Below are 27,366 nucleotides of genomic sequence, written 5' to 3' on the forward strand. Positions count from 1 at the left end.
TCACAGACACCGTCATACACCTTGCACCTAATATCACAGACAGCGCCATACACCTTGTACCTAATATCACAGACACCGTTACACACCTTGCACCTAATATCACAGACACCGTCACACACCTTGCACTTAATATCACAGACAGTGTCACACACCTTGTACCTAATATCACAGACACCGTCACGCACCTTGCACCTAATATCACAGACACTGTCACAGGCCTTGTACCTAATATCACAGACACCGTCACACACCTTGCACCTAATATCACAGACACTGTCATACACCTTGCACCTAATATCACAGACACCGTCACACACCTTGCACCTAATATCACAGACAGCGTCATACACCTTGTACCTAATATCACAGACACCGTCACACACCTTGCACCTAATATCACAGACACCGTCATACACCTTGCACTTAATATCGCAGACACCGTCACGCACCTTGCACCTAATATCACAGACACCGTCACACACCTTGCACCTAATATCACAGACACCGTCATACACCTTGCACTTGATATCACAGACACCGTGACGCACCTTGCACTTAATATCACAGACACCGTCACGCACCTTGCACCTAATATCACAGACACCGTCATACACCTTGCACCTAATATCACAGACACCGTCAAACACCTTGCACCTAATATCACAGACACCGTCATACACCTTGCACTTAATATCACAGACACCGTCACACACCTTGCACCTAATATCACAGACAGCGTCACACACCTTGCACCTAATATCACAGACACCGTCACACACCTTGCACCTAATATCACAGACAGCATCACACACCTTGCACCTAATATCACAGACACCGTCATACACCTTGCACCTAATATCACAGACACCGTCACACACCTTGCACCTAATATCACAGACAGCGTCACACACCTTGCACCTAATATCACAGACAGCGTCACAGGCCTTGCACTTGATACCTAGTTACAATGAGGTCGGTCTAATGAAATAATGATTATTAACAACGCACTTCTCACGACACAACAGCGTACTCCCGTGACCTTACAAGGACATTATACTGACGGCACATCCGTTCATTTCACGATAACGTCTCACCATCCCTTCATAAGTCTCCTTCCGAACCAATTTGGGCACGACGTTCAGTACTTCAATCAATCAAAACTTCTGAATTGTTATATATTTTAACTATCACACCTTTTAAACCATGTTAAGTATTAACAAAACAGTTAGTTGTGTAAAAATACCCACGTAAAATGATGAGGACATGATGCTAGCAGTACATGCGGCCGATTATTAAAATGAAAGGAATCAACTGATTCAACCAGTGAATTAACCAGAGTTAAACTTTAACCTGTTATCGAAAACAAATCGATTTTTGACACATCAAAATACATGTATACTATCAGTACTTAGTTAATCATGTTCATTAAATGTATTTTATTCATAACAATAGATTGTCCCAGATATGCTTGAAAAAAAATTATGCTTCAGACTGATAAGTATTGAAAGTCACATATCCCTGACACATCAAAATACATGTATACAATCAGTACTTAGTTAATTATGTTCATTAAATGTATTTTATTCATGACAATAGATTGTCCCAGAACACGTGATGCCGCGTAACGAAAATTCCGTGCAGCACGCGCGGCCGTGCGCGCTGTTTTAAATATCAGACCATGCTCCTCGATATACCAGCTGGGTACCGCCCAGCGCGGTATAAACAATGCAGCGTTAGGAGCGGCAGAACTTGGATAAAAGATACTGTTTTATTTGATCATTAAAATGTAATCTTTTCATTTGACGGTTCATATGTTGGATAAAGTACTCGTCCTCGGTCATTATTTGAAAAGTAAGGCCCTCAGTGCTCAGGAAGTGTAAAAGTAAGACTTACTTACTTTTCCAATCATGACCTCGGCCTCGTACTTTATCCTTCACATACAGACCCTGAAACAAATAAAGCCAATACAACCCATGCAAGTCTATAATATTTAGCAATTCTAGATTACTGCAGTATCAGCAAGAAAGTGTCTTGGCTTCTTTTTATTATATTTCATAACTATAATTTTACAACTGTTATTTTCGGTAAAATATCTTCATTTCAGAGTCTAGATGTTATTCTAAGTAGGTAAGGGCAGCTTTGGCTCACAGAAATATGACGTCAATGCGCTAGCATGGGTCAGCAGAAAGGTAAAGCGGGTCATGCATTGGTCAACACGGCTTCACCACGGTCGTAACAGGTATGGAAACGGAAGGCGAGCAGCATTTCAACAAGTATAACCATGGATTTCAAAACTCCTATTATTTGTTTGTTTGTTTGTTTGTTTATTATTTAACGCAGCACTCAGCAATATTCCACCTATATGACGGTCGTCTGTAAATAATCGAATCTGGACCAGACAATCCAGTGATTGACGTCAGTGTGGGATACGATGCCATGCATCAACCAAGTCAGCGAGCCTGACCACCGATCCCGATACCCGATAATCGCCTCATACGACAAGCATAGTCGCCTTTTACGGCAAGCATGGGTTGCTGAAGACCTATTCTAACCTAGACCTTCACGGTATCCTATCATATGTTTTGTTTGTTTGTTTGTTTAACGCCGCACTCAGCAATATTCCACCTATATGACGGCGGTCTGTAAATAATCGATCGAGTCTGGACCAGACAATCCAGTGATTGATATCATGAGCATCGATCCACGCAATTGGGATACGATAACATGCATCAACCAAGTCAGCGAGTCTGACCACCTGATCCCATTAGTCGCCTCATACGATAAGCATAGTCGCCTTTTATGGAAGGCATGGATTGCTGAAGACCCATTCTACCATTCCCCGGATCTTCCCGGGGCTTAGCATATGACTAGATGCGTATGTTATTGAGAGCTGGACGTGTCACGTGACACAAGCGTTTCTACAACTGCTCCTGTCTGTTCTCGCGACTACCAGTGGTCGGCTGGAAACATGCAGCAGGACTTGATTACAAATGTCGGTTACCACAACCTGGCGATTTGGCATGTATGCATCAACGCTGGTAGAAATCTTAGCCAGGTTATATCGAATTGCTAACAGCTGACAACCCCAGTATTTGTCAACTAACGTGCAAACGAGAAACGGCTAGACAGTTGGTATACAGTGCCGTAGCCAGGCGGGGGGTGGAGGGTGGGTGAGGTGGGATGGATGGGTGGGGACAAGTGATTCCCGTGGGTAAATATAGGTCTAAACAATCAAGTTGTGGTAGTAATCTTGTCAAAACAACTAAAAAATATGTTAACCCCCCAAAAAAATTAAAAGAAGTTTGTTACTATGGATATTTGGATACAATGAAACTTGCTAACTCGAAGTCGTAGGCACCATCGAAAATGATATCAGAAATGCTAGTAGATATAGCAGACTGGGGTATAGGTTCTACTCTACCTGACCATAAGGTCAACAACTGTATCCAAAGGGGACAACGCTCGGGCAAAATGGTATTTGTTGTTACCCTGTCTGGCGCTCGGCATTTAAGGAGCTTCAACAAAGCTTGGTCAGTAAACTGTGTCTGGGTGGGGTTTTCATGTTAAACGGTATCTCAGTTGGCTAGCACTGTAAATCGGCATCAGTCCGCACTAGTACAAGCAGCCACACGCACACACACACACACACGTGCATGCACGTCGCTATATAAGTGCAATAATCTTGGACGCGACGTTAAACCTCATTTCACCTCACCTCACCTCACCTCACCTCACCTCACCTTTTTGTACTGAATGGTTGTATTCTTTTTCACCATATTCAGCCATAAAATTAAAAATTAAAACGTACTATTCCCACGAAGTTAGCCCCATCGTTCCGCCTTGGACTGGCAGGCTTTTGTGTATACTAAAGCTTCACCTCTGAAAATATATAATTTTAATATTTTGTAAGATGGGTATTTCAGAACCTGTTGAAAATCTAGACTTGGTTCATTTAGGAATAAAGCATCACAGTTATGGCTGGCGGAGAGGACAGGAATATATTCCTATCCTTGAAGTTTGTGGTTAGTCGGACCAACACATGTATGTCCACTGAAGACTATTCCGGGACACTCCTTACATGTTGTTTACGGCGCGTACCTGCCAAATTCTGAAAAAAAAATTTCTATGGGTATTTTTTAAGTGTTTCACCTCTGTTGTCTGGTACCGAGTCTCATATTTGTTCTCCCGCGTCGTATCATATGACACTGAACATTATGTTGTATCGATACATCTACCACCGTTCAGTGAATCATGGTGGACAAGCAAGGACAGTTTGACTAGTTCATCCACTGACTTACAGACATGGTTAAAACGTTTATAGGATAAAACAGACGCTGCCATTGTTGTACATATGGGATTCCTTGCCTATAGGCAGTGTTTATGTTTCTTTGTTCTTTAACGCTGCACTCAGCAATATTCCAGCTATATGACGGCGGTCTGTAAAATAATCATGTCCGGACCACACAATCCAGTGATTGACATCATGAGCATCGATCCACGCAATTGGGATACGATGACTTGCATCAACCAAGTCAGCGACCCTGACCACCTTATCCCGTTAGTCGCCTCTTACGAAAGCATAGTCGCTTTCTACGGCAAGCATGGATTGCTGAAGACCTAGTCTACGCCGAATCTTCAAGGGGCCTGAAGTTAGCAGCGGGTTTGTTATTCGTTATTCGTTTTTCGAATAACGAAAAACAAGCCAGCACCATATCTTAACGTCTTTTGATAAGTCACAGCCGGGTATCGAACCCCCGACCTTCAACTCTCCGGGCAGACGCTCTTTCTATTACACCACTGAGGCGGTCACTAGTCATGTAATCTGAGTGTGCGTTTAGGATAGAGGGCACTGACCGCTTGACAGACGATGCCTTGTGGTAATGCATTGAGATGGCTAAGAAAACAGAGACCGGTCATAAGATAGGCACTTCACAATGTAGAAAACCATTAAAGGGGTTAATCCTTTCCCCTGGTGTCAGTCATAGGACATTGACCTTTGGTGTTCTGCTACACGAGTTAGACGTTGACCCAAGGGACTGTCCCCATCTAATTGTATACATAAAAATGCGCATGTGCAGTTCCCCCTTTGTGCCGCAACAAGCGGGTAAACAGTGCCCATGTCATGGTACCCAGTGGTTATCTGAGTCGCCGCACCAACAATCAGAAGATTAGTGACCCCATCATGGGGTGAGGTGAGGTGAGATGGGGTTTAACGTCGCGTCCAAGATTATTGTGTGCGTGCGTGTGCGTGTGCGTGCGTGCGTGTATATGGCTGCTTGTACGAGTCCCGACTTATGCCGATTTTATAGTGCTAGCTTACTGCGATACCATGCCGCAGTTCATCTTCCCGAAGCAAGAGAGTTAACTGACTTTAAAAGTCCAGTTTCCACCCTTGCCGAACTTGGCTGGAATTACTGGGCTCGATCGTAGCGCCACCAGTGGCTATTACCAGTTATGTTCCCTCTAAGCCTCTCCTATGGACCAACGAGACTCCACCTCTCGTATCACTTGCTTTTGCTTCACCCAAAATGGTGGCGCCAAGTCAGGGCGATCTGATCGATAATCAAGATCTATATTGTGATAAAACGGGTCTTACATCGCGAAATGCATCAAATCACGTGAGCATCTTGATTAAAAACATGAACAGATTTGAAAAATATCTGCTGACATCGAGTTAGCGGTGCACATGCTTTGCAAATCCTGCAATCGACCGAAATCTGCACACGACAGTTTACGAACCGGATTTCGATTTCGGTGCGCTATTTTGATTGGACTATGCATAGACTCGTTAGTCCAGCCAAAATGTAACTCCATAATACCAGCCTTGTTCGGCAAGGGTGGAAACTGGACTTTTTTAGTCAGTCAACACAGTTGCCTCGGGAAGATGGCCGCAGTTTAACATGAATACCCCACTCAGATACAGCGATACCATGCCGCAGTTTAACATGAATACCCCACTTAGATACAGCGATACCATGCCGCAGTTTAACATGAATACCCCACTCATATACAACGGAGTTACATAACATATTTTATAAAATACAAAGTCAAGGTAACAATTCACTTCGTAACAAAAAAGCATTATGTATGTACAAAGCCAGTTGATGTTGTGTTATAAGATCCTTGCAAGACAGTAATGAAGACAATCTTTTAGCATTAAAATGAGATAGAGACCACTGCGTAAGTACTTGTCTCTTAGATTTTCGTATATAGGGCAAATAAACATGAAATGGTATTCATCTTCGACAACAATGTCACAAACTCAGATACAGTTTACCGACCGGTTCTTGTTTTCGTCCCTTAATGCCGAGCGCCAGACAGGGTAACAACAAGGACCATCTGTTAACGTCTTATTGTATGGCGAGGCTGGGGATCGAACCCACGACCTTCCGCTCTCCGGGCGGACGCTCTGCCACTAGACCAGGGAGACGGTCGACACCGGAGTAACAGTTACTGAGGCGGAAGTAGTGGTTGGGACAGTGTGCACGCAGATATATAAAACCCCAAACAACAACATTTCACTTCCATTTCACGACCGGGGACACCAGAAATTGACTTCACACATAATGACAACCATACAGGAATAGAACCACCACACTCAGCCTGGTACCCACAGAACAAGGGGAAAGTTGTACAAAACAACCTTACGACGAATGTCGTAAGTCTATGTTAAGGTATGGGAGTTACGAGCACCTGAGCGCAAAGATCGCTTTCAACAACGGCACCCTGGATGCCAACATGCCACCGGTTCGCACAGTACTTTATCGAAATCAAGGCTGTTACAGAGAATATATGAAGGGTTTTACAAAGATCGAGAGTTGTCAAATGAGGGTCTTTTCTGAAAGTATGCATTACAATTCTACAAAATTGGGCAAGTTCTGGAAGAACACTTACATTTGCCTATATTCACCGTAATAGGCCCGTCAGCGTAAAAACTGACATAGGGGTGCGCTTATAAAAAACATACAGGACAATTTAAATTTGTTTGTAGAGATCAAGCGGTAATGAATAAACTTAGTTCAAAAGTCGCTAAAACTAAAACGATTTCGATCATAGTTACAATGCAATACTATGCCCCTTTTACGCTTCCGTTTTCTGTAATATACAAAGGAAAACGCGGACTGACTTGTAATTGTTTGTCTTTATACGGGACCGCGTATAAAGGGTATCTAGAACTTAGTCAGGGGGCATTTATTTGAGCAGGTCGCTTAATATGTCGAATACGGTAGTCGTAGCAGTTTCTGAATTAAAAATTTTCCTGTTAATAATTTAAAATTTTCATTTTGGCACTCCCGGAATAAGCTTCAAAAGCTGTCGTGTTTCGATTCAGGCAGGATACAACTGTCCATAGGAGGTGCATGGTAGCATCTTCCCGAGGCAAGGGAGTTAACTGACTACCAGTTTCCACCCTTGGCGAACAAGGTTGGAATTATGGAGTTACAGTTTGGCTGGACAAACGAGTCTATGCATAGTCCAATCAAAATCGCGTAACGAAATCGACATCCGGTTCGTTAACTGCCGAGCAGATTTCGATTGATTGCAGGAATAGCAAATCATGTGTACCACCAACTCGGCGTCAACAGATATATTCTAAGTCTTTTCATGTTTTTAATCAAGGCATTCACGTAAATTGATGCACTTCACGAAGTAAGACTCGTTTTATTACAATACAGTGTTTGATTACTGATCAGATCTTATTGACTCTATGCCTCCATTTTGTTTGAAGTAAATACAAGTTATATATGAGAGGTGGAATCTGATTGGTCAATAGGAGGGACATACAAGGGGCATTACTCGTAATAGCCACTGGTGGCGTTACGACCGAGCCCAGATTTTCCAGCCAACTTCGGCAATGGTGGAAACTGGATTTTTTGCAGTCAGTTATCTCCCTTGCCTCGGGAAGATGCGAGCTCCTTCCCAGTGCGTGACACCTTCGTTACACTCTCGGTATAGAGAACTCCGCGAATGGGCTATCGCCGTGAGGAGCTTGGGGAAGATGGGACGGTAGATGTGACCGGGGAGTCTCTATAGTCTTTGTATGGACTCTCTGATATGAGGGGCGGTCGGGTAGCCTAGTGGTTAAAGCGTTCGCTCGTCACGCTGAACACCCGGGTTCGATTCCCGACATGGGTACAATGTGTGAAGCCCATTTCTGGTGTCCCCCGCCGTGATATTGCTGGAATATTGCTAAAAGAGGCGTAAAACCATACTCACTCACTTACTCACTCCCTGATATGACTGTTCGAGAGCACGATCCTACGGCGACATTTTGTCCGATGGTCCATGACTTACCCACTCTGGACTCTGGACTAACCCTCTGTCTCGGAAAAGATTACTTTTGGTAGAAACAAGCAACTACCAGTGAGATGGACGTTTCTGGAAAATCTAGACTTGCTTCATTTAGGGCAATAACATTACAATAAGGGTTTGACGGAAGGGGAAATAATATGGCTCGGGGACTGTGGGACAGGCTGTAATAGCTAACCAAGTGCGGGAAACGCTACATGTTTCCATGGCAACGTGATATGTGATAAGTTCGATAGATAACACATAAAACCAACACACAATGCGCGTCCCGTTAATGTGAGCACGGACTTATATAGGTCTGTGATGTGAGTGACCTGCGTCAACCGGGGTCACCACACTTCTGGCAACCAGGGTTGGCTGGATTCAACCTGCGTTGACCAGTTGTAATCAAGGATAGCTCGAAATAAAACACGTAAAATGCAACCTTAGATATGAGATAATAAAATACAAATGCCTGGCAGAAGAAGGAAAAACACAACATACAACTATGAGAGGTAAGCAAGTGTTTCATTGTTTGACAAAGCTGCCATTGTACTAGTCTTGCACCATGACCGTGGAATATATTTATATCATGAAAAGAAAATATCTAGAAATGCATACAAAAGCAAGTCTAGCCAGCTCAAGCTAGCTCTTTTCCACATCAGCTTAGGGAATTGTTTTTTATTTTTAGAGGAAAGAAGGATATTGTGTAATATAAGATTTCAGAGACTAAATGTTAGTCAACCATTGTACCTTTTCTATTTAATGTATGTAAAACGACCAGAAAGTTAAAAATAACGCGCAGAACATCAAGCAGCTGCATTATTGATTGTAATTTAAATTGTGTATATCAACGAAGCATATCAGAATACAAATTATCGTTAAAGTACTATATATAGTTAATTATATTCATTAAATGCATTTATTCATGAAAGCAGAGAGCAGAAAATAGATTTTATGGTCTCTGATGAAAGAAATTATACGAATTAGCATTCACGATGACATCACTTGGCAGCTGCCAACGAGAGTACTCCACCCAGGGAGTTCAGTAGGTATGAGCAACCAGGGCCGATCGAGGTATGTCGTATTTCAGTTTGCATATGATAACACTGGTCAACCAAGGTACACTTGGGCTAAACCTTGGCCAACACGGGTTCACCTGGGTCGTCGAGGGTTTTTGAAATCGAACGCAAACACATTAGCAGTTCCCAGGCTCAAGGGTCAAGGGTCGACTGAGATATGCTAACGGTGGCTTGTTTTGCGCACTTGAAAGAGGGCTCCTTACACTGTGCATGGCTGTGCGGAGTTTCTGTTCAGTGAAGGACAAACTGGATTTTGTATTATGGGATCTTTATTCTAAACACAACCTGTTTCCGAAAATGCCGAAAACGTCTTGGTCGCCATATTCTCGCAAAAGAATAAATTTTACAAAATCCAACTCAAGTCTAGAATGATTCGATAAGTCTTGATTGGTTCAACCCAACAGTCAAGGATTGTTAAGGGCTCCATTTGGATTTCATTTTAATATTTTGTAGATATATATTTAAAAAAAAGATAAGTTTATTTCTGGGACTCGATCTTTTACATCACATCATTGAACAGTTACAGGATAAACATGTGTGAAATATATACAATGATGTTCCACTTTACCCTTTCGCATTATTTACTAAATCTTTACTTTACACCTTAAAGTATTCGAGGAAAAAAAATATATGAACACATTAACTTATGTTGTTGTTTCAAATGAGCTACAAAACACATAAATTCATACGAAGTCATTGTCTTTTTGTTTAATGCCGGTCTGTAAGCACTGATTTACACATTTCTATACAATAACATGCATCAACCGAGTCATCCTGACCACCCGATCCTGTTAGTAGCCGGCCGTATGAAGTCATTGTGTGTTTGTTTGTTGTTTAACGCCGCACTCAGCAGTGTTCCAGCTACATGACGGCGACCTGTAATGAATATTAATATTAGGAATATTCCAGCAATATCACGGTGAGGGACACCAGAAATGGGCTTCACACATTGTACCCATGTCGGGAATCGAACCCGGGTCTTCGGCGTGACGAGCGAACGCTTTAACCACTAGGCTACCCCCTGTGGATGAAGCTAGACATAGACACGTTTTCAGATGCATTGTGAGAAAAGTATTTCTTCAGCAATCCATGCTTGCCGTGAACAGCGACTATGTTTGTCGTAAGCGGCGACTAACGGGATCGGGTGGTCAGACTCGCTAACATGGTTGATGCATGTCATCGTACCCTAATTTCGTAGATCGTAGATGTCAATCAGTGGATTGTCTGGTCCAGACTCGCTTATTTACACACGCTGAACACCCGGGTTCGATTCCCGACATGGGTACAATGTGTGAAGCTCATTTCTGGTGTACCCCGCCGTAATATCGCTGGGAAATTGCTGAGTGCGGCGTTAAACAAACAAACCAACCAAGATGGTCCCGTGGGGATTCAAGGTTAGAACTGGTCCCAAGCTATCAATGCTGGGTATGAGTGGCGACCGAATTGACCACGAGGTCATGTATGTTGATTGTGTGTCCTCGCTCCCAGAAGGCGTGGATCGTTGCTCATAATATCAATCACTGGACTGTCTGGTCCAGACTGAATACGGCTTTAAATAACGAACAACACGCACATTTGGTCGGCTTTCAGCCCATGACGGACAGTTATCAATGGGAGACAATTTTATGAATCCATTTCGAATGTAAGGTTTCATAAAGAGTATCTGGAAGTCTTAATATACCGTTTTATTATTTCACTTTATAAATTAAACTTCAGTTAAACTGCATCGGTACTTCATAATAAATAAATAATGAATCAGGTTATATTAAACCCGCAAGCCAATCACCTAACTACCCCCCCCCCCCCCCCCCCCCCCCCCATAAATAAAATAACTTGCCACCTGTGGTCAGTGAAATACAAAGATAAAGGGAGACAATTCTTCGAAATAGTTTCGAATGAAACGTTAAATTAATAGAAATCTGTAAACTTCATAGTCAACATATAAAATAATTAATTCACTTTATTACTCCAACTTAACTTTACGTATGATTTTATTATAAAAAAATATTTTTATATAAACATAATCGTATTTAGTAAAGAGAAATAAAACACCTGATTCAATGTAAATCTTGAAAATAAATTATTATTTTCTCACCCCCTCAATTTCATAATTTAACAATTTTAATTGAATTTGTTCAATTCCAAATATGTCAAAGCCTTACCGTCTAAGGCTTTAGTAACTTCTCATACAAAAAGAGAATTTCAAAATTAAAAGTGACCACATTAATTATAACCTGGAATGAGGACTGTACAACTTTAATTCATTAAAATAGTCCACGAGGGTGCTTCACATACCATTTTCACGAATACGCACTTTCATGGTCTTAATCTGACAAAGCAATTCCACAGTTGTGGGAGCATGCGCAACAATGCAACCTGTAGCCCTTGTTTAAATGTCATCAACCGCGTACTAGCGAGTCAACTAGAATTTGCTTTGGTGTTAACTTGTAGGGGTGTTTGTCTCTACATGATGTCGTATTACCTAAAATATACTACACATTTGACCCGTGACGATCCGGGTTAGAATAGGTCCTCTGCAACCCATGTTTGTCGTAAGCGGCGACTAACGGGATCGGGTGGTCAGGCTCGCTGACTTGGTTGATGCATGTCATCGCATACCACCCCAATTGCGTAGATCGATGCTCATGATGTCAATCACTGGATTGTGGGGTCCGGACTTGATTATTTACAGACCGCCGTCATTTACCCGGATTATTGCCGAGTGCGGCGTTAAACAACAACAACAACGCCCTTGTGACGTTGCATAAATATTTCTAGAGTAATTAATGTCACGAGTGTCACAAATGCACAGTGCATTGTCACGTTGAATATATGCACTGTGCATTTCTGACACTCGTGATGTTAATCGATCTGTAAATATTTAAACAATGTCACAAGGGCCTGTGCACTTTCCATGAATTACCGAGTGAGTTAATATTTAACTTCGCATGGGCAACATTTCAACTCAAAACGTATAGGTTTGATTATTCAAATCGGTACAATAATTTGTATTATTAATGTCCTTCCTTGGCGTGACCCATGCTGAAATGCTGGAGCGTTTTTAAAAAAGGTGTGAAGACAACTCGCTCAAGTCACATATAACCCTTTTGAAATTTCCACTGACACTCGCAAACAAATGTAGTGGAATGAATTCCGTGTCACGCAGCTGACTGATATGATCAGCAGTCAAAACACGTGCTGCACGCACAACTCATGACTGTCAATTCACCTGGGTGCCACAAAGTGAAGGTCGTCAGCAGTCAGAAGATGAATGTATATGATGTTGTTGCAGAGCTGCGTGCTATGATGTAAATACACGTGTTGACGGGCGCAGAACAATTGCCACCCAGACAATAATTATTGCCTCCTTGGAAACTTGCCACCCGGGACAATTTCCACCTTGTTGTTGTTTGTTTGTTGTTTAACGCTGCACTCAGCCATATTCCAGCTATATATGACGGCGGTCTGTAAAAAATCGAGTCTGGACCAGACAATCCAGTGATTGATATCATGAGTATCAATTAGGATCGATTACGTGCATCAACCAAGTCAGTGAGCCTGACCCCTCGACCCGGTTAGTCGCCTTTTACGACAAGCCTAGTCGCCTTTTACGGCAAGCATGGGTTGCTGAAGACCTATTCTGCCCTTGATCTTCACGGGTCCAGTTGCCACCCAGGACGATTGCCACCCAGACAACTGCCATTTAGGACAATTGCCACCCAGACAATTGCCACTAAGTACAATTGCCACCCAGACAATTGTCACTTAGGACAATTGCCACCCAGACAATTGCCACTTAGGACAATTGCCACCCAGGACGATTGCCACCCAGACAATTGCCACCCAGACAATTGCCAACCGGGACAATTACAAAAAGATATCATTGATATGTTTATGATTCCATTATTCAGTTAGTTTTTTTGTAAACTTTTATCTCTTTTTATCTGCGTGATCTATCAATGAACATCAAATGTTACAGCGTCTTCTGCTTGTCGTAACATCCTATTAAAACGGTAGACCGTGGTCTAGTGGATATCTGTTAACCTGGGGCAGGGTATCTCAGTGGGTTAGCACTATAAAACCGGCATTAGCCCGCACTAGTACACACACACATGCATGTCTCGACGGTAAAATTCTCACCTCTGAGACGGTAAAATTCTCTCTGTGATTCTGTGGTGTCATCGCAACCCGGTTGGTCGATCGTTTTGCTCGTACATTCATTCACTGGTTTGTCTGGTCCAGACTCGATTGTCTACACTCCGATGTATAGCTCAATATTGCTAAGTGCGGCGTTAAACAACAATCACCCACTCAAAAGTTACTGCTATATTCGAAAAGGAGTGTACAGTCCAATTAATTTATTTTGATTAAATCGTGCACGTTATAGATAATGAAAAAAATTACTTCCAAAGTTAACCGTAAAATAGCTTTCAGTGAGTTTTGTCTCACATAATTGCATGTTTCGATTTTTTATATTTTGTAAAATGTAGAATTCCTGCAGAGACCCACACAGTTAAGTGGCTGTGATTGCAACCGAGGCAGTTACAGCAGTGGGTGGTAGCGCCGGGAATAACGAATCTTTGGCTTAACCTCGGCCACAAGGTCATGCCCAACTGGGCATGCGCACCAGCGAGCGCCGGGAACCGATTACGTTGAAATATTCACTCTTGGCAATAACATTAGGCCACTGCTTGCCATAAAGACATATGTTTGTAAAATAAACGTGCCTGTATTTAACGATCAAGGGGCGGCTAAATTGATGACACTAAACTCGATATTTGGTTCCTTAATTCATGCAGTATACTTGGTTGGGAATTAGTGATGGCAGATCTTCAGATTTCGTTTTCAATTTGAGTGAGTGAATGAGTGAGTGGGTTTGGTTTAAAGCCGCTTTTAGCAGTACTCCAGTTATATCACTGAGTTAGCTTAACGTGGGAGGAAAGCCCAAAGTGATGCAGGTCTCAGACGTTTACCACGAGCACGGATATGGTGCTCGCAAACCTTGAAACATAATCGGGGCGAACCGGGATTCGAACCCACAGTCAAAGGGCTCTGTCTTGCCCAAGGGAAGAAACTCTGCTAGCGATTTATAATTCCAAATTGAAAAGCCATGAACAACTTAAAAGACAAAATTCAAGTATCGGATAATTGGAATAAAATGAGATAAAAAAAATGTAAGTTTGAAATAAATATTGTAACATGCCAACATACCAATTAGGATACACCAGATATATGTTTGTTTGTCAAATTAACCCTTTTATAATACTGATACCATTTTACGATGTATTAGGAAACAGCAATGACACACCGCGAAGGCGAGACACACACGCTGATCAGTATATCTCGGCTGTCGTCGTAACACGAGGGGTTAAGGTCAGGTGCTGTGGTTCTGAAATGTATATGTAGTGGAGCGATAGGAACAATCGATTTCTGCTATACTTAGAATATTGTGACAAAACGGGAATTGTCTGCCCCGAATGCCATGACCTGTCTGGAAATGCGTATATAGATTCCTCGTGCCTTTGTAAACACCAGTATCGGTTCCCTCGTGATATGGGTCAAATTGCATGTTCGCGAAGCGGAGCGTATCCAGTATATCCAATCACAGGAATTATTGATCATACCTGTACAGAAATAAAATATCAGGTATTGACCCATGTATCCTATAGGATGCCTCGTAGGATACACGGTTCTTCAGCAACCCATGCTTGTCGTAAAAGGCAACAATGCTTGTTGTAAGAGGCGACTAACGGGATCTGGTGGTCAAGCTCGCTGACTTGGTTGATGCATGTCCTCGTATGCCATTTGTGTAGATCGATGCTCATAATGTCAATCACTGGATTGTCTGGTCCAGATTCGATTATTTACAGACTGAAGTCACATAGCTGGAATATTGCTGAGTGCGGCGTTAAACAAACAAACAAGCAAACAAGCAAACAAACAAACAAACAAACAAACAAATCATTCTCAAATGATCATCCGATTGTGATTGATGTACGTGTTTCGTTTTTTGTTGTTGTTGTTGTTGTTGTTGTTATCTTGGGGTTTTGTTTTGGGGTTATTTTTGGTTTTTTTTTGGACGGGTAGGGGGGGGGGTGGGGGGGGGGGGGGGGGGGTGGGGGGGGTATATGTGTTGTTTCACAAAATATCCAGCGACATGCTCCGGTATGTAACGACGGTTGTGTAACAAGGTGCAGTATGTGTGTAAGTTGCCAAATGGGTGACTAGGTTAAATATAAACACCTAGATAACGACAACAATAAGTGTACAGTCGTTGACATAACCCCATGAAGGGTCAAGGTTGAAAAACAAACAAAACAAAAACTCATTAACACGCATACTATGTTTCGTTGTGCATCAATGTATTCCTGATTTTCACGTCAGACAGACGGAACTATGTTTTGCTATTAAATGCTGTGCATGTATTCGACTCAGCGACCGACTTTTAGAGCGCGAGAGACAGTCAGACTTGTGCAGATAGACGTGTACCCTGACATGTTTCTAGAACCAAACATAACTGTGAAACCATGAACGTGATTCCACACTACGACGTGACTCCACACTACGACATGACTCCACACTACGACATGACTCCACACTAAGACATGACTCCACACTAAGACATGACTCCACACTAAGACATTGGTCCACACTAAGACATGACTCCACACTAAGACCTTTGTCCACACTAAGACATTGGTCCACACTAAGACACGACTCCACACTAAGACATTGGTCCACACTACGACATGACTCCACACTAAGACATGACTCCACACTAAGACATTGGTCCACACTAAGACATGACTTCACACTAAGACATGACTTCACACTAAGATATTGGTCCACACTAAGACATGACTCCACACTAAGACATGACTCCACACTAAGACATTGGTCCACACTAAGACATGACTCTACAATAAGACGTGGGTCCACACAAAGACATGACTCCACACTAAGACATGACTCAACACTAAGACATGACTCCACACTAAGACGTGGGTCCACACAAAGACATGACTCCCCACTAAGACATTGGTCCACACAAAGACATGACTCCACACTACGACATGGGTCCACACAAAGACATGACTTCACACTGAGACATGACTCCCCACTAACACATTGGTCCACACAAAGACATGACTCCACACTAAGACATGACTCCACACTAAGACATTGGTCCACACAAAGACATGACTCCACACTAAGACATGACTCCACACTAAGACATTGGTCCACACAAAGACATGACTCCACACTAACACATGACTCCACACTAAGACATGACTCCACACTAAGACCTGGGTCCACACTACGACATTGGTCCACACAAAGACATGACTCCACACTAACACATGACTCCACACTAAGACATTGGTCCACACAAAGACATGACTCCACACAAAGACATTGGTCCTCACTACGACATGACTCCACAATAAGACGTGGGTCCACACTAAGACATTGGTCCACACTAAGACATGACTCCACACTAAGACATTGGTCCACACTAAGACATGACTCAACACTAAGACGTGGGTCCACACTAAGACATTGGTCCACACTGAGACATGACTCCACACTAAGACATTGGTCCACACTAAGACGTGACTCAACACTAAGACGTGGGTCTACACTAAGACATGACTCCACACTAAGACATTGGTCCACACAAAGACATGACTCCACACTAAGACATGACTCCACACTAAGACATTGGTCCACACAAAGACATGACTCCACACTAACACATGACTCCACACTAAGACATGACTCCACACTAAGACCTGGGTCCACACTACGACATTGGTCCACACAAAGACATGACTCCACACTAAGACATGACTCCACACTAAGACATTGGTCCACACAAAGACATGACTCCACACTAACACATGACTCCACACTAAGACATTGGTCCACACAAAGACATGACTCCACACAAAGACATGACTCCACACCAAGACATGACTTCACACTGAGACATGACTCCCCACTAAGACATGACTCAACACTAAGACGTGGGTCTACACTAAGACATGACTCCACACTAAGACATTGGTCCACACAACGACATGACTCCACACTAAGACATGACTCCACACCAAGACATGACTTCACACTGAGACATGACTCCCCACTAAGACATGACTCCCCACTAAGACATGACTCCACATTAAGACATGACTCCACACTAAGACATACTTCACACTAAGACATGACCCCACAAACATACCTGAAACATGTGTCTCTTACGACAAGCATATTCGCCTCTTACGACAAGCCTGGGTTGCTTCAAACCTATTCTAACCCGGATATTCACAGGTCACGTGTAACAAGAGGTCGGAAGGTTATATGATAGTTTAAGCAGAAAATACCATGAGAAATCAAAGCGAAACTGCTGTCACGTGACGAATATGTTGGGAATAAACCGAAATATCAATCGTAAATAAATACAAGATTAGTTATTTTTTTACAATCGACATTGAACAACTTCAATTCAGTAAATGGATGAATGACGCGATCGGTTTATATTGGGCTGATAAGTTGAGGTGAGGTGAAATGGGGTTTAACGTCGCGTCCAAGATTATTGCACTTATATAGCGACAGGCATGTACGTGTGAGTGTTTGTGTGGCTACTTGTACTAGTCTGGACTGATGCCGATTTATAGTGCTTGCACACTGAGAAACCATGCCGCAGTTTAACATGAATACCCCACTCAGACACAGTACCATCTTTTAACGTCTTTTGGTATGACGAGGCCGGGGATCGAACCCCGGACCCTCCGTTGATAAGTTGAAGCAATGTGCCTAGTGGCATGGGTAGGGCGAAGACACCACCCAAGGTTCCGAGGCCGGACAGATCGACGGAGCATGTGTAGACTGGTCCCGCCCAAGTCTCGTGTGTATGTACTCGCAGAAGTAAACAATGTCCAAATTTAGTTGACCGAATTCCATGTAGGGGTTTGTTTTTCTGGAGGCTCTCGAGTGGGATACACAATACACCGCAGTAACCCGAGTCAGCGTGATGAATGGGGGGGGGGGTGCATAGAGATTACACGAAGTTACCCCTCGTGTCTCTCGAGGTGGGGCGAGCCAGTTTGCAGATATCTTAAACCAACAAACGACAAGGTTGAATGCTCTGCAGTTTACTACCTTACTACCTCTTAATTGAAATGGTATCACCCAGAGATACCCCACGTTGCAGACATTATCAATAAAATAAAATAATGAAACATGAGTTTGTCCATATTTTTATTCAGTCATACAAATATTCATATTATAGCAGACATCCAACGGACCGATTTATTCTGTCATATGCATTATTTCTCCATGTTTATTCTGACATCCAACATTTACTGAATATCATTTTCATTGTAGACCTAAACCCATCAGAATTATGGGACGAGGAACGTGTTTAGGTTTAGGATTTAAACACATATTTTGCAGTGTCGTGATGTATAGTCGTGTATAGGATGTATGGTAGATCTAGCCTTATAATAGGCTAGTCTAGGTGAGATCAAATGGGGTTTAACGTCGCGTCCATGATTATTGCACTTATATAGCGATGTGCATGCAAGTGTGTGTGTGTGTGTGTGTGTGTGTGTGTGTGTGTGGACAAGTGCCGACTTATAGTGCTAGCTCACTGAGATACCATGCCGCAGTTTAACATGAATACCCCATTCAGACACAATATACTGACTCCAAGCCGACCAGTCCTTGTTTTAGCCCCTTAATGCCGAGCGCCAGACAGGGCAACATCAAGTACCATCTTTTAACATCTTTTGGTATCACGCGACAGGGGATCGAACCCCGGACCTTCCGCTCCCCGGGCGGAGGGTCTACCATTAGACCACGTAGGCGGCCCTTGCAAGTCTAGGCAAGCGTAATGTAAGAAGGTCAGTCTTTTATAGGGAAAACTTGTTCTTTTTATATATTGTACTTGTTTATTTATATATTCTACGAATTATGATCTAAAGGAATAATTAGTTCCGTCGAGACTTGTGCAAGTCTATCCTTGATCTATAGTCTTAGGGTCACCGACACAAATAATACACTGAGATTACTAAATTCGATCATATTATTTTTCTTTATATAAATATTAATGGAAAATTTCTGGCTTGACACGAACTATCCTTGCTGTTATTTCGTAATGTCAGTGACATTATTTTCATTCGAAACATGTAGGTACAAACATTAATGCATGCACATTCATTCTTATCTCAAAACAACACGTTCAAAGTGTATTTGGGGATCAAGGGTGCTATCGCTTTGACGTCATTCGGTTTGTTATCCATGCTGATGTCGACGTGTCATGCCTAAGAAAAATATGTGTGAAAACTCCTAATCATTGTTGTTGATCTGATAAATACTTGAACAGATCATAAATATTCAACTGGATATGTCATAGACTTGGGATGAGTCAGAACGTATATTGGGGTTTTAACAGCTGATTTACCTGCTACGTGGCATACATAAACCTGTGAGGGGACACGCTAGACCACGTGGTCAGGCTTGGTGACTTGGTTTATTGCGTGTCATCTGAGGACGTGATTCGTAGCTCATAATATCAATCACTGGTTTGTCTGGCCCGGACTAGACTAGATCATACACAGACAAACCCCGTTATCTCGAATGTCCGGATATCTTAAAGTTCCAACAAGCTCCTATTAGTTTCGAGATAACGGGGTTCCTCTGTAGCTGGAATATTACTAACTGCGGCTTTAAACAAAAATCATAGAAACATAAAAAATTCGTTTTCAGTGAGTTAGTAAATATAACAACATTTTAACAATATTTCCTGCAGCAAGAAATGTGAGGAGGAGGATACATCAATCTATACAGAGAAAGCAGCCCGGGGCAGGCTAACGCATGGTCTGTTGGGCTAGCAACCTTACAGAATGTTAGCACATCCCCTTATAACTCGCTATATGAGATAGTCGTGAGTTATCTCCCCGTGTATCAGCATTTTTATTCATATTCGTCATCTCTTTCCGTTAAGATTTCATTTCTGAGTGAAAGGGTAAAGGTCTGCCTGTGTCAATGTGTGCTTTCATTCACCTTTAAACATACCCACGTTGGTACAACTGTTTGTGTGTTGTTTACCGCTGCAGCTATTCAGCAACACAAGTGGACTAACATCTGGTCTCTGAAATGAACATATCGTACAGAAAAAAACAGTTGTTCAGTTATCTTAATAAAAATATAATAAAAGGGAGCACAGTGACTATCTTCATTTTCAGATACTGCAGTTATCTAGACTTGCCAAACATTATAGACTTGCATGGGCTGTATTTGATATATATTTGTATCAGGGTCTGTAAGGTGAGATGAGGTGAAATGGGGTTTAACGTCGCGTCCAAGATTATTGCACTTTATAGCGACAGGCATGAACGTGAATGTGTGTGGGTGTGGCTGCTTGTACTAGTCCGGACTGATGCCGATTTATAGTGCTAGCACACTGAGATACCATGCCGCAGTTTAACATGAATACCCCACTCAGACACAGTATACTGACTCCGAGTCGACCAGTACTTCTTTTAGCCCCTTAATGCCGAGCGCCAGACCGGGTAACAACATGTACCATCTTTTAACGTCTTTTGGTATGGCGCGGCTGGGGAACGAACCCCGGACTTTCCGCTCTCCGGGCGGACGCTCTACCATTAGACCACGGAGGCGGTCTCAGGGTCTGTAAGACAGACTACAACATAAGCAGCGATCTCAACTATTTGGGATACGATGACATGCGTCGACCAGAGTCGCCTCTTACGACAAGCATATGGATATCTGAAGACCAATTCTTCACGGGACCTTGGTACCATTTAAAAGGCAGTGTTTTTTCACTAACTCTAGGTGTGCTACCGCCGTTGCTACCACAACTTCTGCTGCAACTACTGCCATCCCTTTCATCTACTCACACTGCCACTATATATTTATTACTGCAACTACTCGTACAACTAATTCTAACCAGTACTACCGTTGCTACAACTGCTACTACTATTACTACTTCCGCTTTTGCTTCTTCTGCTACTGCTACTATTGCTACGACGTTAGTTGGTTGGTTGGTTTGTTGTTTTACGCCGCACTCAGCAATATTCCAGCTATATGATGGCGAACTGTACATAATCGAATCGGGACCTGACAATCCAGTGACTGATATAATAAGCATCGATCCACGCATCGATGACATGCATCTACCAAGTCAGCGAGCCTGACCACCCGATCCCGTTACTCGCCTCTTACGACAAGCTTGGTCGCCTTTTACAGCAAGCATGGGTTGCTGAAGACCTATTCTACCCCGGATCTTCACGCTACGACGATAAATATTACAACTACTACAGCTACTGTTTTCACTTCTACTACTACGGCTACTACTGGTACTACTATACTAGTTCTACTGCTACTACTATTACTATTTGCGCTATTCTGCTACTGCTACTTTTGCTACGACGTTAAATATTACAGCTATTGCTGTTATTACTACTAGTGCTACGGCTACTACAGCTACTACTATACTAGTGCTACAGCTACTACTATTACTACTTGCGCTATTACTTCTGTTACTGCTACTATTGCTACGGCGATAAATAATTCCAACCACTACAGCTACTGTTGTCACTACTACTACGGCTACTGCAGCTAATACTATACTAGTGCTATTGCTACTACTACTTCCGCTATTACTTCTGCTACTGCTACTATTGCTACGACGTTAATAATTACAACTACTACAGCTACAGTTGTTGCTACTACTACTACTTCTACTGTTACTATTACTTCTACTATACAACTGCTATTGCTACGATTCCTACTGCCGTTTTCTGTTACTAGTGGTGATACAATTACATTGTATACTGTCTTTTGCTGACTATATGTGTCTACGATAGCAAGTATTACGTACTCGCTAAGTCTGGAAAATCATTAATCAATGTGATAGATAATCCAAATGCTAAATTAATTATTCATAACATTCTAATCAACAGGTGACAAATCTGAGTAGGTCGATAGCTGACGTAGCCTGCCGGCGTCCACCGCGTGATGCAGACGCGAGAAACTGACCTGGCTATCTCCAGCACAGGGCCACGGATAGCCATACTATACTGACTGTACTGACTACATTACATTTTTTTAATGTAATCAGTACAGTCAGTATATTATGGCTATCCGTGGCCCTGTGATCTCCAGTACAATCGCGTCTCCACCACTCCAACAATGAACCAAAGAACTTGTTACAGAGAAACACAAGACGCGCTGTCCAAGCTGTGAAACCACACAAAATAAATCAAAGAGAACCCGATTTTTTCATATCATGACATATTAACTTTCAGTACTATTAAAGAATCGGATGTTCTTTAGCTTATATATATCGACATATCCGTAGTGCGAGACACGCAGAGGGATATAAGGCCATGTACTGCTAAGGATTATGTCCACGAAGTCCATCGTCTTAAGCGACTAATAAAATTAACGAATGTGGTAAGTAGGTTATATTAAGTCAGAGGAAGAGGGATAGCCTAAAGGTTCATGCGTGTGATCGTCACAACGAAGAATCGGGTTCGATTCTCCACTTTGTTGCAATGTTCGAAGCCAGTTCTTGATGCCCCTCGCTGTTATGGGTTGGGATAATGTTAAAAGCGGCGTAAAACCAAACACAATCAATATATTAGCTGGAGTGAGTGAGTGAGTGAGTTGGGTTTAACGCCGCTTTTAACAGTATTCCAGTTATATCACGGCGTGTCAGCTTAATGTGGGAGGAAAGCCCGAAGTGATGCAGGTCTCAGACCTTTACCACTTCGGTGAAACCGCCGAGCACGGGTATGGTGCTGACAAACCTAGAAACATAATCGGGGCGAACCGTGATTCGAACCCGAAGTCATAGGTTTCTGGCGTGCCCAAGGGACGCAACTCTGCACAGCGAATCGCGGCGCCTCAGACGATTTGGCCACACGTACCCCCTATATTAGCTGGAAAGGAATGTGATCATGTACATGTTTCAATAACTGAACATCTGTTAGAAGAGGTGAGGCGAAATGGGTTTAACGTCACTCCAAGATTATTGCACTTATATACAGCGACATACATTCACGTGGTGTGTGTGTGTGTGGTTGCTTGTGCTATCCAGAGTATGGGAATTTTATAGTGCTAGACCACTGACATACCATGCTGCAGTTTAACATAAATACCCCACTCAGACACAGTATATTGACTCCGAGCTATCCGGTCCTTGTCTTAGCCCCTTAATGCCGAGCGTCTGACAGGGTAACAAGTTTAATATGTTAACGTCTTTTGGTATGACGCGCCTGGGGATCGAACCCAGACCTTCCGCTCTCCGGGCGAACGCTCTACCACGAGACCACGGAGGCGGTCTTGTAGTATATGAGTGCATGCGGTGAGTGAGTGAGTGAGTGAGTGAGTGAGTGAGCGAGATCACGGAGGCGGTTTATAGTAATAAGCCAGTTTTCAGTCAATTTAAGCAAAGATAATACAGACAAAATTGAAATGCATCACGAACTAATGATAATCATATAATATTTCAGAAGTCCTTGCGCTTATGGAATGCGTGAATGAGTATGGCCGTACGTCGCTTCTAGGAAACATTACGGCCGCGCATGTGGAGAATCTAACCACGCCTCGGGCGTGAGCGGTTTAACATCTAGACCCACCCCACGGCCCATGTGGGGCATAGCATATGGGTTATACGGTGTGCATGATGTATAAACGCTGACGATTGCTATGTCATAAATAGCACTATTTATTACCAATATGAAGTTTCCATTAAACAATTTAAACATATTATTTATTTAAATAAGGAATAATAATTGGGCGTTTATTTGAGTCAAACACCCTCGATAAACCAGACGCATATCTGTATTCCAAGATGCTAAAATTATTTATTTCGAGACCTATATTCGGGAACCCCGGAACACGTGGCATTATGTTAGCTGTATGTGAAATAAGTGAAAGACGGCCCGGTAACCAGAAGTGGGAATTTCACCTGTTGAGTGCTTTTCCTGACGGCCTCAGAAGTAACAGTTGGAAAATGATTAACATTCGCTAAGCTGTGATGGTATTCATATTCCGAGTTATGATATGGCTGCGTGCACCTTGGTTAGACATCTTCTTTTGTTTTGTCGTTGTTTTCAGCTGAGCTCAGTTACCGTATTGGTTCTGATAAGTTGCCTGTACTGCATGGCGTCTATTCTTTTCAGTCAGCTCTTAGACAAGATATACCTGATTTTGACCAATTCCACGTGTTCATGTTTGGTGTCCATTAAGTCCACACGCCCCTGCATTGATTGTAATTAAAAGATGTTTATTTTAGATGTGAGGTGAAATGGGGTTTAACGTCGCGTCCAAGATTATGGCACTTATATAGCGACGTGCATGCACGTGTATATGTGTGTGTGTGGCTGCTTGTACTAGTCCGGACTGATGCCGATTTATAGTGCTAGCTCACTGAGATACCATGCCGCAGTTTAACATGAATACCCCACTCAGACACAGTATACTGACTCCGAGCCGACCAGTCCTTGCTTTAGCCTCTTAATGCCGAGCGCCAGACAGGGTAACAACAAGTACCATATTTTAACGTCTTTTGGTATGACGCGGCCGGAGGATCGAACCCCGGACCTTCCGCTCTCCGGGAGGACTGTTTATTTTAGAAGCGATATATGGCAGGAAATGTGTACGGTAGAATTAGAGACGTCAACGTATCAGTGAGTGAACGGTGAGTGAGTGAGTGAGTGAGGGGATTGGTGGGTGGGTGAGTGAGTGAATAAGTGAGTTGGGTGGATGGCTGAGTGTGTGAGTGAGGGGATGGGTGGGACTATTATTCTTCGGGCAAACATATAACCGTTTTGATATGTGACAGACGTTGGAAAACCGAGTGAGTAATTACCTGTATTCAGAACAGGTAAGCAGTATTTTCATATGTTTTATTTATTCCGCACGTGCCCTGTCTACAAATTCAAACTGCTTTATTCCTAGATCCGTCGCGCGTGCCAGTAGAAAGTCGAATGATTTAATTGTTAGTTATTTAACAGTCAGCAATATTCCAGCTATCATCTTCCCGAGGCAAGGGAGTTAACTGACTTTAAAAGTCCAGTTACCAGTTATGTCCCTTCTAAGCCGCTCCCATGGACCAATCAGATTCCACCTCTAGTATCACTTGCGTTTGCTTCACACAAAATGGTGGCGCCAAGTCAGGACGATCTGATCAATTATCAAGATCTATATTGTGATAAAAGGGGTCTTACATCGCGAAATGCATCAAATCACGTGAGCACCTTGATTAAAAACATGAAAAGATTTGGAAAATATCTGCTGACAACGAGTTGGCGATGCACATGCTTTGCAAATCGGTGCGCGATTTTGATTGGACTATGCATAGACTCGTTAGTCCAGCCAAAATGTATCTTGCCTCTGGAAGATGTCCAGCTATATACTACCGACCTGTAAATCACAGCGTCTGAACCAATGATTGATATTATGAGCAACAATCCACGCCCTGGATGACATGCAGTCAACCAAATCACCGAGTCACCCATTCACGTTGTTGCCCTGACGACAACCACATGGGACCACAACAGAATTAGGTCGTGTTAGGTCCGTGTGATCTTGACAAAACGCATACAAAGTACATTTTGTAAACATTATTATATATTATATACACCTAGAGTTTTATATATATGTCAAACAAAGGCGACGTCAGCACCGTTCGGAACAAGACATTTACGAATAACCGTGAAGAATAGTACCATTTTAATGTTCTCTTGTCCAAAACACAATGTTCACAAACAGCAGGTAAAATGAGTAAAATTGACTGGGCTAGACTAAGTATTTAGGAGCTTACACGTTTGTTCAACCATGTTCCAACAGTGTGTTTGGGTGCCTCACTCATGTTTTACATGTCCGTGAACGTTGTTCATACAAGCCGTGAAGAACCGGGATAGAATACGTCTTCAGCAACCCATGCTTGCCGTGAAAGGCGACCATGCTTGTCGTAAGAGGCGACTTACGGGATCGGGTGGTCAGGCTCACTGACTTGGTTGATGCATGTCATCGTATCCGAATTGCTTGGGCCGATGCTAATGATGTCAATGAGTGAATAGTCTGTTCCAGACTCGATTATATACAGATCACCGTCATATAGCTGGAATATTGCTGAGTGCAGCGTTTAACAACAAACAAACGTTTTGCATACGCTCTCGGCGTCATTTAATACACTGGTGAGGGATGCAAGTGCTGAAGTCGCGATTAATCAACTCTTGTCTTGTCATTGTGATCTCGCTCTCACTCACTCACTCACCGCATGCACTCATATACAAGACCGCCTCTGTGGACTGGTGGTAGAGGGGGTTCGATCCCCGGCCGCGTCATACCAAAAGACGTTAAAGATGGTACTTGTTGTTACCCTGTCAGACGCTCGGCATGAAGGGGCTAAAACAAGGACTGGTCGACACGGAGTCAGTATACTGTGTCAGAGAGGGGTATTCACGTTAAACTGGTATCTCAGTGGGCTAGCACTATAAATCAGAATCAGTCCGGACTAGAGCAAGCAGCCACACACACACGGACACGTGCATGCATGTAGCTATATAAGTGCAATAATCTTGGACGCGACGTTGACCCCATTTGACCTCGCTTAATATAATTCAGTGACCCTGTACACGCCATGTCGTTCAACAGGAGACATTTCGCTCCAGGGGACGACATCAGAAGCGCCATATTGTAAACGATAAAGTACCATTCGTGACATACGTTCATGCTATTGCGTAAACCGTTCCGTGATCATTCCTCGCTGAAATCAGACGTCTAACCAACAGACATCTTATAACCTGATCAATAAGATGCCTCGATTGGGTCATATTGACTCTGGACAAGGTATCGACGTTTTTGATTGGCGTCCGCCGGTAAGTAGAAACCCATCTCCACAGACAGAAGACAGTTCTTCCAGCCTTTGTCATATGTATTAACATGATTCATATGTACA

At 42.8% G+C, this 27,366-nt stretch overlaps 1 protein-coding gene across 1 annotated transcript in view; it reads right to left on the minus strand.

The window, feature by feature from the left end:
* Positions 1–27,366, minus strand: part of LOC139449932 (neuronal membrane glycoprotein M6-a-like) — a 242,031-nt gene that overhangs the window by 196,502 nt on the left and 18,163 nt on the right. The window lies entirely within an intron of this gene.

Source organism: Haliotis cracherodii, unplaced genomic scaffold (genome assembly GCF_022045235.1).
Source record: "Haliotis cracherodii isolate W230 unplaced genomic scaffold, xgHalCrac1.p SCAF_8, whole genome shotgun sequence".
In the NCBI taxonomy this organism is placed as follows: Eukaryota; Metazoa; Mollusca; class Gastropoda; order Lepetellida; family Haliotidae; genus Haliotis; species Haliotis cracherodii.